This window comes from Mus caroli, chromosome 5 (assembly GCF_900094665.2).
Source record: "Mus caroli chromosome 5, CAROLI_EIJ_v1.1, whole genome shotgun sequence".
In the NCBI taxonomy this organism is placed as follows: domain Eukaryota; kingdom Metazoa; phylum Chordata; class Mammalia; order Rodentia; family Muridae; genus Mus; species Mus caroli.
The window spans coordinates 80,414,454-80,424,247 of NC_034574.1; positions in this window are offsets into that span (position 1 = coordinate 80,414,454).

Sequence of the window (9,794 nt, forward strand, 5' to 3'; positions counted from 1 at the left end):
TTCTATCTTTATTGCATTTGTTGTTCTGATAATTGTGTGTCGGGAGGAATTTCTTTTCTGGTCCAGTTTATTTGGAGTTTCATAAGCTTCTTGTATGTTCATGGGCATCTCTTTCTTTAGGTTTAGAAAGTTTTCTTCTATAATTTTGTTGAAGATATTTGCTGGCCCTTTAAGTTGAAAATCTTCATTCTCATCTATACCTATTAAGCTTAGGTTTGGTCTTCTCATTGTGGCCTTGATTTCCTGGATGTTTTGAGTTAGGATCATTTTACATTTTGCATTTTCTTTGATTGTTCTTCCCATGTTCCCTGTGGAATCTTCTGCACCTGAGATTCTCTCATCCATCTCTTGTATTCTGCTGCTGATACTTGCATCTATGGTTCCAGATTTCTTTCCTAGGGCTTTTATCTCCAGGGCTGTCTCACTTTGGGTTTTCTTTATTGTTTCTACTTCCCTTTTTAGGTCTTGGATGGTTTTGTTCACTTCCATTACCTGTTTGGTTATGTTTTTCTGTAATTCTTTAAGGACCTCTACCTCTTTAGCAGTGTTCTCCTGTATTTCTTTAAGTGAGTTATTAATGCCCTTCTTGATGTCCTCTACCAGCATCATGAGATATGATTTTAAACCCGAGTCTTGCTTTTCAGGATTGTTGGGGTATCCAGGACTAACTGAGGTGGGAGTGCTGCATTCTCATGATGGTGCGTGGTCTTTGTTTCTATTAGTGAGATTCTTATATTTGCCTTTTGCCATTTGGTAATTTCTGGGTTAGTTGTTATAGTTGTCTCTGGTTGTAGCTTATTCCTCCTGTGATTCTGTTAGCCTCTGTCAGCAGACCTAGGAATCTAGCTCTTTCCTGAGTTTCAGTGCTCTGAGTACTCTCTGCAGGCAAGCTCTCCTCTTGAAGGGAAGGTGCACAGATATCTGGCATTCAGACCTGCCTCCTGGCTGAAGATGAAGGCCCAAAACAGGACCTGTCCCAGAAGATGTGTTTCCTCTGCAGTCTCCATGCTAACCTGCACAGACTGGTCCCTGAGGGATGTGGGGCACATGATGGCTCTTTCACCTGCTCTGACCGTCAGACACTTCTCCTCTTGTGGGGAGGGAGTCAGGATGTCTGGAGTCTGAAATGGGGTCCATCCCAGAAGCTGTGTCGCTTCTGCTTGTCCCAGAAGCTGTGTTACTTCTGTAGTCCACACTCTCACCTGTGCAGACTAGTCTCTGAGGAAACCAGGACCCAAGATGGCTCCCTCACGTGCTCCTGCAGAGCCCTCCCAGGTGGACACCTCTCCTTTGGCAGGGAAAGTGCCTGGATATCTGGATCCCAAAACAGAATCTGTCCCAGAAGCTGTGTTGCTTCTGCCTGTCCCAGAAGCTGTGTCACTTCTGTAGTCTGCAATCTGACCTGTGCAGACTAGTCTCTGAGGGACCCAGGACCCAAGATGGCTCCCTCACCTGATCCCATTGGTCTCTACTTAATCACAGCTATTGTTTTAGCTCCAGCTAACCAGCATCAATAGGCCAAGTAATGCAAAGTTTCGATTTAGTAGTTCTGGCATCTTGTTAATCACAGCTGATTCTTCAGACCTATCTAACCAGAACCACAGAATCTTCACAATCAAAATAACAATGGCCCTGATTAGAGCCTTTAATCTTACATCTGAAATTTCACAAGTCAGGCCTCCAACTTCTGCACTGTTCTCAACATTATCTTCAAAGCTCCTACATAGCATCCCACAGAGCTCTTAACACTGAATGGATTCCAGCCGAAAGTTCCAAATCCTTCCACAGTCCTCCCCCAAACATGGTCAGGTTGTCACAGGAATACCTCACTCCTGGTACCGTTTTGTCTTAGTCAGTGTTTATGTTCTTGGACAAACATCATGACCAAGAAGCAAGTTGGGGAGGAAAGGGTTTATTCAGATTACACTTCCATGCTGCTGTTTATCACCAAAGGAAGTCAGGACTGGAACTCAAGCAGGTCAGAAAGCAGGAGCAGATGCAGAAGCCATGGAGGGATATTCTTTACTGACTTGCTTCCCCTGGCTTGCTCAGCCTGCTCTCTTATTGAACCAAGACTACCAGCCCAGAGATGACACTGCCCATTGGGAACCTCCCCGCTTGATCACTAATTGAGAAAATGACTTACAGCTGGAGCTTGTGGAGGCATTTCACCAACTGGAGCTCCTTTCTCTGTGATAACTCCAGCTTGTGTCAAGTTGACACAAAACTAGGTGGTACACTCCCCAATCTTTCTTTTTTGACAATTGCTTCTGAACTAACACAAAATATATTTCAATATATGTGTTCATCTTGGGATGTGACCATAATTCAGAGCTCAGTAAAAGCTAAAATTTACTCTAGTTTAAATAATCATTTTTTCAGTGTTAGATAATATCTGTTTAAGGCATGATTTCTTTGCAAACACCACAAAGATTGAACTTCCCATGACACGTGCGTACTAAAATATATATCTTTACTTAGATTTCTTTTTTCCAGTGTCAAAGTTTTCTCTCAGATGGGTATTTGTCATGTATGAGGTTCTTGTAAGGACAGAACCCATTTATCCCTACATCTACTTTTACATTTCCCTACTACCAACATTGACAAGGCACATTTTTTATTCTCTTTTTCTCTGTTAACATAGTAGAAATAATACTTGGCTTGAGAGTTGATGAACCTTAGTCTACCTTTAAATGATTGTTTTTACCCCAACAATGAAGAAAAAGATTGCATGACTAGCATAGGCTTCATGCCATTTTTCTATTTTGGATATTAGTTCAATATTACAGTGAGGTCATTGATAAAAATCAAACTTCTTGAAATGTTTTTAGTATGTACAATGACCTCAAATTATCAAGGAAAAGACAGAATTTGGGGTTCTTTTATTCTTGTTTGCAACATCATAATAATGCTAATATTTTATGCTGGGTATCTAATGACCCAATGTTATTGTCAAACTCATGGTCAATTAAAAGTATAGTCTGTACTATTATAGCATCCATTATATTCATTTTTCTTTTTAAACTTGCAAAATAAATTAAAAGTTATATAGACACATTATTTTTTCACAAGGGAGTTTCTCTAATCAGACCTTTATATACTTTAAAAGTTTGAGTTATAGTGGCCTCACATGGGTACATTTTACTTAACTGTTTGTGGAAGCTATGTAGAGGCTGATGTAATTGTGCTGGACTTTTTCTGTTATGTAGCTAACCGTTGACCCCAGAGAAAACATTACCACATTCTGCTCTGGATTTCTGAATAAAGCCTTCCACTTTCTGTGAAGACAGGTTTTATTATATTAAAAATGAGCAACATCAGAGAAAACAGGAGTGTAATTGTTGTGAAAAAATAACTAGGAGAAAAAATATTGAGAATTATCAGGTACACGTGTGGTAAGTGTCTTCATGCTTGTACTCTTTTATCACTCTCAAAATAACTTTATTAGAGCTGTCAGCACAAGTTCTTTGTAGTTTCTATGTTGGAGTTCTCTGTTTATATCTCGATTTCATTAAAATTGTTCATCACAGAATTAAGAAGCAAAGAACCAAATCAGATAAAGCACAGTTTATTCAATATTTCTTCCTATTCAATATAGTTATACTTCATCTAATGAAGTGATAATCTGTGTTTCTGACTCACTGTAGTCACAGTGTTTTACTATAGCATTTGGACACTCTATAATCTAAGATCACCATGCCAGGTGTATGTGCATGTTCTAATTTTTTACATTAGCTTTGTCATCAATTGCCTAATGGGTACCCACGTCTCCTATGTGTTCTTTTTCTCAGAAGATTATTGGTGTCCAGTAATCATACATCACCTTTTAAAAATTATATTGTTAGATATAATCAGTGTGTCTAACAACCAAGATAAAAGGAATTTGCCAACAAACACAATAAACAAGGCTCTTGTTTTCCATTATATGCATTTCATATGTTGAGACTTGTATCTACTATTAGGCAGATTAGATGAGTTATTTGCTGTTTTGCTGTCAATCTCCTTTTCTCTGACCTTCTAAAAAATTGTATAATTCATGTTGCAATAGAGCTATGATGACCAGAATGGAGAATATGCATAACTACACATTACACTCATCTACCAAGGTTAATCTTTTCTCTGTAACTGGAACACAATTACTGTGTTAATACCAGCTATGCCCAAGTAGCTCCCTAATATGGCACTGATTCCTGAAGTAAGGCAGCCAAATATTAGATGATTAAAGATACATTATTTAATGTTGAGCATTTACGATTTTGGTAAGGACATTACCAAGGACGATTCCTGGCTTGGAGAGGGGTTCCTAAGAAAGTGTGTTTGGGAGTAGTAAAAGAATGACTGGAAGTCAATCATGGGTGCAACATGAAAGCTCTGTGTTCTGCTTTAGCTGGCTCTCCAGAGATCCATGTAGATAGTTCAGCTATTGCAGCTAAAAGTCCAGTCATTTATTGACATAATTTTTCAACCATTACCCAAGGTTCTCTTTCGATTATTCCACAAATCATCATTTTATGACTTCAGTCCCTTGATTCAGAGAATCAGCAAGTACATTTTTTTTAAAGATAACAAATGATCTCAGAGATCTGCCTGATTTTGTAAGCATAAATAATAAGTTTAGCTACATGCAGTCCCATCCTGAAATTGCCATTCCCACCCTGCCTGAACCTAAAGTCACTCTGTTCTAGGATGAGCTTGAACTAAGTAATCTGCCTGCCTGTGTACCTGATAAAAAATGTAGATGGGTGGGATCTTGCCCTGAGATCACCATTTCCTAAAATCTTTATCTGTTTTCTTAATATTTTTCTGACAAACTGGCTCATTAGTGTAACTGTCTGTTCTTTTAGGTCTGTGAAGCCATTTGAAGAGTTCATATTACATCCCTATATTTTGCATAGTTGAAAAATTATATATCTGTGAATTCATGTTTTCAGAGTTCTTTACCACAGCCCTAAGGGATGTCCTTAGGTTACAGTGTTTACCTTTTTGATGAAGAATGTATACTTGCCTCCCAGACACATCCTGTTTCTAATTATCATAGAGACATTTACTATAACAGGTAAAACATTCCTCAAAGGAAGAATATGAATATATGTTCATTATTACAAACAAGCCCCACACTCAAGAAACCATCAGCACTCATAGAAACCCACATCTTGCTCTCTCTGTTCCAGAGGTGGGGAACCCTGTCATGTTGTCCCTTCCACAGCAATGCAGAACTCAGCAGGACACTACATAATACTTTAGGTATTTGAGGTGCTATCTTAAACATGTAGCTTATCTTTAAATTTAAAGCCAAATATATGATGCCTTTTTATTTTTCTTTGTATATACATACCTAAAATCCAAAGGATTAAGAGTAAGACTGGGACCTCTAAAATGTATGCTTCTTTATTTCCTTCTTTTTTTTTTATGATTAGTCCATACTCAGGTAATTTAGAGCTGAGGAGATATTTTAAATAGGACAATGGTACAGCTATCATTCACTTCAACCAGAAACTATTAGAGTTCTGTCATCACTCAAAGCTAGGAATTTTTAATTCAATAAGAAAAGGCCATATTCTCTTGTAGTTGTATAACTAGCTCAATTTTTAGGTTGAGAATAGACACAATTTCTATCTACTATCCACCATTCAACAACCAGGCCAGGAGAAAGTTAAGTGAAATTAAGAAAACATATTGTGTTAACACAATGATTTGGAGTTGATAGAATTTTGAACATTAACCAACTAATGAGCCCTTTCCTTGGAGAGGCAATGAGAACATGGAATACTTATGAACTATGAACTTTGAGGCTCCTTCCTTCTCTTGTACACATGAAAAATGCTCTGTGATAAGAGTTATATAACAACAGCTCTGCTGATAAGGTCTGGACTCTGTTTCATGAAGCCTACATTTCTTCATATGCAGAATTTCACAAAGGAATTCTATTGTCTAAATTTGCATTTTATTGCTGTGAAGAGATACCATGATCAAGGCAACTCTTATAAAGTAAAATATTTAATTGGGGCTGGACTACAGAATCAGCCCTTTAATAATTTATCATCATGGAAAGAAGCATGGAGGCATGCAAGCAGACATAATGTTAGAGAAGGAGCTGAGAGTACTTTATTTTGATCCAAAGGCTACCAGAGCAGACTGGAATTCCACTCTAGGCAGAGCTTAAAGCTAGAAACCTCGAACCTACCCCCACAGTGTTTCACCCTATCCAACAAGGCCACATCTACTCCAAAAAGGCCATAATTCCTAATAGTGTCATCCTCTGTGGGTCAATCATTCAAACACATGAGTCTATGGGGTTCAAACCTATTCAAACCACCACAGCTATAGAAGTCATTTCCCAGCTGTTAGTTCTTTAATCCACAGATAAAATAAGTTACACTGATGAATGTGGCTTGTATATCACCAGGGATTTTCTGCAGTCTCACCTGACTTTTGATAACACTCAGGCAAGGGAAAAGCAGAAGAAAACAGCAGAAGAGAAAGAAAACTTGAGCGAGAAGGATATTGAGTGGCCAAAGTGGTGTTCAACCCCAGTTTCTTACACAGTGGCATGGCTAGTTCACTACTTCTCAGTGTATGATTACCATACTTTGATCTCAGCTGGAAAAAAAAATAAAGTGAAAAGAATAGGAAGCAATCATGAAGTCAACACAAAAAGCCCTTTTTAAAATGTAAATAAAGATAAACCAAAATACATAAATATAAGTCATTTGGTGATAAAGTTGGTAACATTTACCAAATGCTTTTAATGTTCACAATATTATAGTAATTTATGTGCATCTTTAGTTATGCACATATACAATATAGTTATTTCTTACATCATCCACCAGTGTTCCTTTGGATAGCTGTTACCCATGCTCTTTTGCTCACTTGAAGAGCTGATTTTCCTACCAGCCAACTAGTACTTAATGGTGGTGGTCACACTGCCCTGCTAACTTGAGCTGCCCCTTGGAGGGATGGTCTTCTCTTGGAATGAGAATTGCTAATTGCTGATTGTAAATCAGAGTTGTCTCCATTGTTATGGGAATGAATCTAATTAGCCTAATCCTGGTGAACAACATTAGCCTATTAGCATCTTAAATTTTGCTGGTCTCCAGCTGCCTTGGTTAACAGACCATGTATTTGGTATTTTGGAAGCAGTGCTCTTTCAGCTAAATTCTTAGTGTTATTTAATTATTTTCAAGTAAACCTATCATTAAATCCTTTATGTCACAAATGCTATCACTTCAGACTTCCCTTACATCAAGATGAGTATCCTGTCCTTTAATTTAGGCACCTACTGTCATATGATCAGAAAATACGGTAAACTAGTACATATTTGGTGTTACAACTAAATGATGAGTTGTAGAAATAGAAAATAGAGACTGGAAAATTACACAGTGATCCCAATATAAGTATTTATTTTAGCAGAAAATTAAACATTTCATTATAAATGTGATTATACAGTACGAATGACAAAATGTTTTAAGTATAATGGATAAACACAGAGCCAAAGAACAGTCCATTAAAATTTAAGAAATTACTGCAATTCTATATTTGCTTTTTCTAGAAATAACTTTCAAATATTGTTAGTAATGGTTTTCTGAGGGAAAAAATGACAGCTTAGTTCATTGCCTTCATTTTTTGGAAAAAAGTACCTGATATCTTTGACTGGAGAGCAAGCATACAGATATATATTTTAGGGAAAAGCAGGAAAATAGACCATAATAATTTAAATGTACTAACAGTTGTTATATATTTTTCCCTATTATAATATGGATTCACTGACCCTCTCTTGCCTGTGACATCATATAAACACAGTAGCTGTCTTTTATTTAAAAAGTTAATGATGAATCTTCTCATAATGTACTAATCCCTGTGGTCAGAGCTGTATTTGTGTGCTCCGTGAGCCCCTTGTGTTATTCTTAAATAAAATTCAGTATACCCTGTGTTCCTTCTCAAAGATTCAGAATGCTATTAGTTATTATCTTGTTTATATTTTAAATGACATTCTGGAAAGAGCATATTTAAATTAATAGTGCCCCTGTGTCAGGAAAATAAGAAATTCTAGGATTGTCATTGAAATAGCAAAGGAAAGATGAGATGCCTTCAGGAAAGTGTGATTATGTTGCATTCTCCAATTTACCTGCAGTCTAAGACAGGAGTGGGTTATTTGAAAATGGGATGAGGATAGGTGACAGGCAGGTCCCTTTGCTTCTAAGTACAATTTCTATTCCATTCATTACTTCACCAAACCCAGAGACCTGAGATGTCTTTCCCTTCATCTAGTCTCATTTTTTCTTTTTTCCTGTCTTACCATTTTTTGAAATATAAACACACACCATTTTGCAACCAATAATGTAGCAGATGCCACATAGGCCAGCAGGAACCCAATCACATCCAGAGAATGGTACTGAAACCATCTGTGGTCATGGGCTGCTACAAGAAGATGCTTGGCTCCTTTGTGACGCATGACAAACTCAATCCAGAAGACTGCTCAGTCCAGGAGCTTCACTGGCTGGTCATGGTGGATTCTTGATAGCCTCATGGCATTCTATTGCCCGCGATTTTGTTCCCCTGGTAAGAACACGCTCAGGGCAACCGGAATCTTCTGCGGCACAAGCTTTATTGCTTACCCCTTCAGGAGCCAGTGGAGAAGAGAGCACCAGAGAGAGAGAGATAGAGAGATCCCCTGAATGGCGAAAACCCATCCCTTTTATGGAGGACTGTCCTCCACCTCGGACGTGTCGCTCCCTGATTGGCTGCAGCCCATCGGCAGGAGTTGTCTTCACGGGGAAGGCAGAGCACATGGGTGGGAAACTACCCCAGCGCATGTGCAGATGGTTTGTTTACACAGGTGCCAGTGCCATCAGCGCCATCTTGTAATGGCCAATGTGAGGGCGGCTCCTTACAGCATTCTCTTTATAACTTGAAAAAATGCACAAACAATCATTTGTCTGTTTTTTTTTAAGTAAATATGTGACATATGTTTAACTCATCATTTGTTCTTATAAGAACATTTGCTACAGCCATAACAGTTTAAAATTTTTCCTCAAACAGCATTCAGGGCCCAGCAGGACAGTCAGGGTTATATAGTGAGACACTATCTCAAAAGAAAACAACCAGAACAAAGCAAAATGAACAGATAACCTCAAGTCAAGAGCTAAGTATTTAGAAGGAAGAGTATGCTTTCTCTTGGAGTTTAATAGTAAGGAGAGTTAATATATTTACCTTTGCTTTGATCATAAGCTAAAGTTCTGGACTCAATCCAGACTATATCCCAGACTATATCACATAGAGATAATGTGAGTAATGTGGTTTGTGAAGAGGTGTCCTGTTGCTTCTAAGACATCCAAAGGATTAGGGGAAAGTGATTAACACTCACTTGGGTGTTAAAAGCCACAGTGTGGGCTTATTCATGTGTGTCCTTCTTTGTGCATGTTAGTGGACAACCTGTGGGCAGGTGCTAGCTGATGGACAAGGGAGATTCAGTTTTCTATAAAGTTGTGGTCATGGTGTGTTAACACTGCTCTAGTAGATAAGTCTAAACCTATGTGCTATGGGCAGCACAAATAAGACTCAGTGGTTTATTAAAATAGATATGAAGTGGGAAGGAGTGAATTTGAGAGGAGTTGGAGTAGGAGTAGGAGATGTGATATGTATATCTAGATATATATGTAGATATTTACTCAAAGAATAAAAATATAGCTTATAAACTAAAATAAAAGAAAGTAAATTTATAAAATAAAATAAAATAAATAAAAATAGTTTAATACAAATTAAACCACCTATTCTTCTTCAATTATATTGAACTA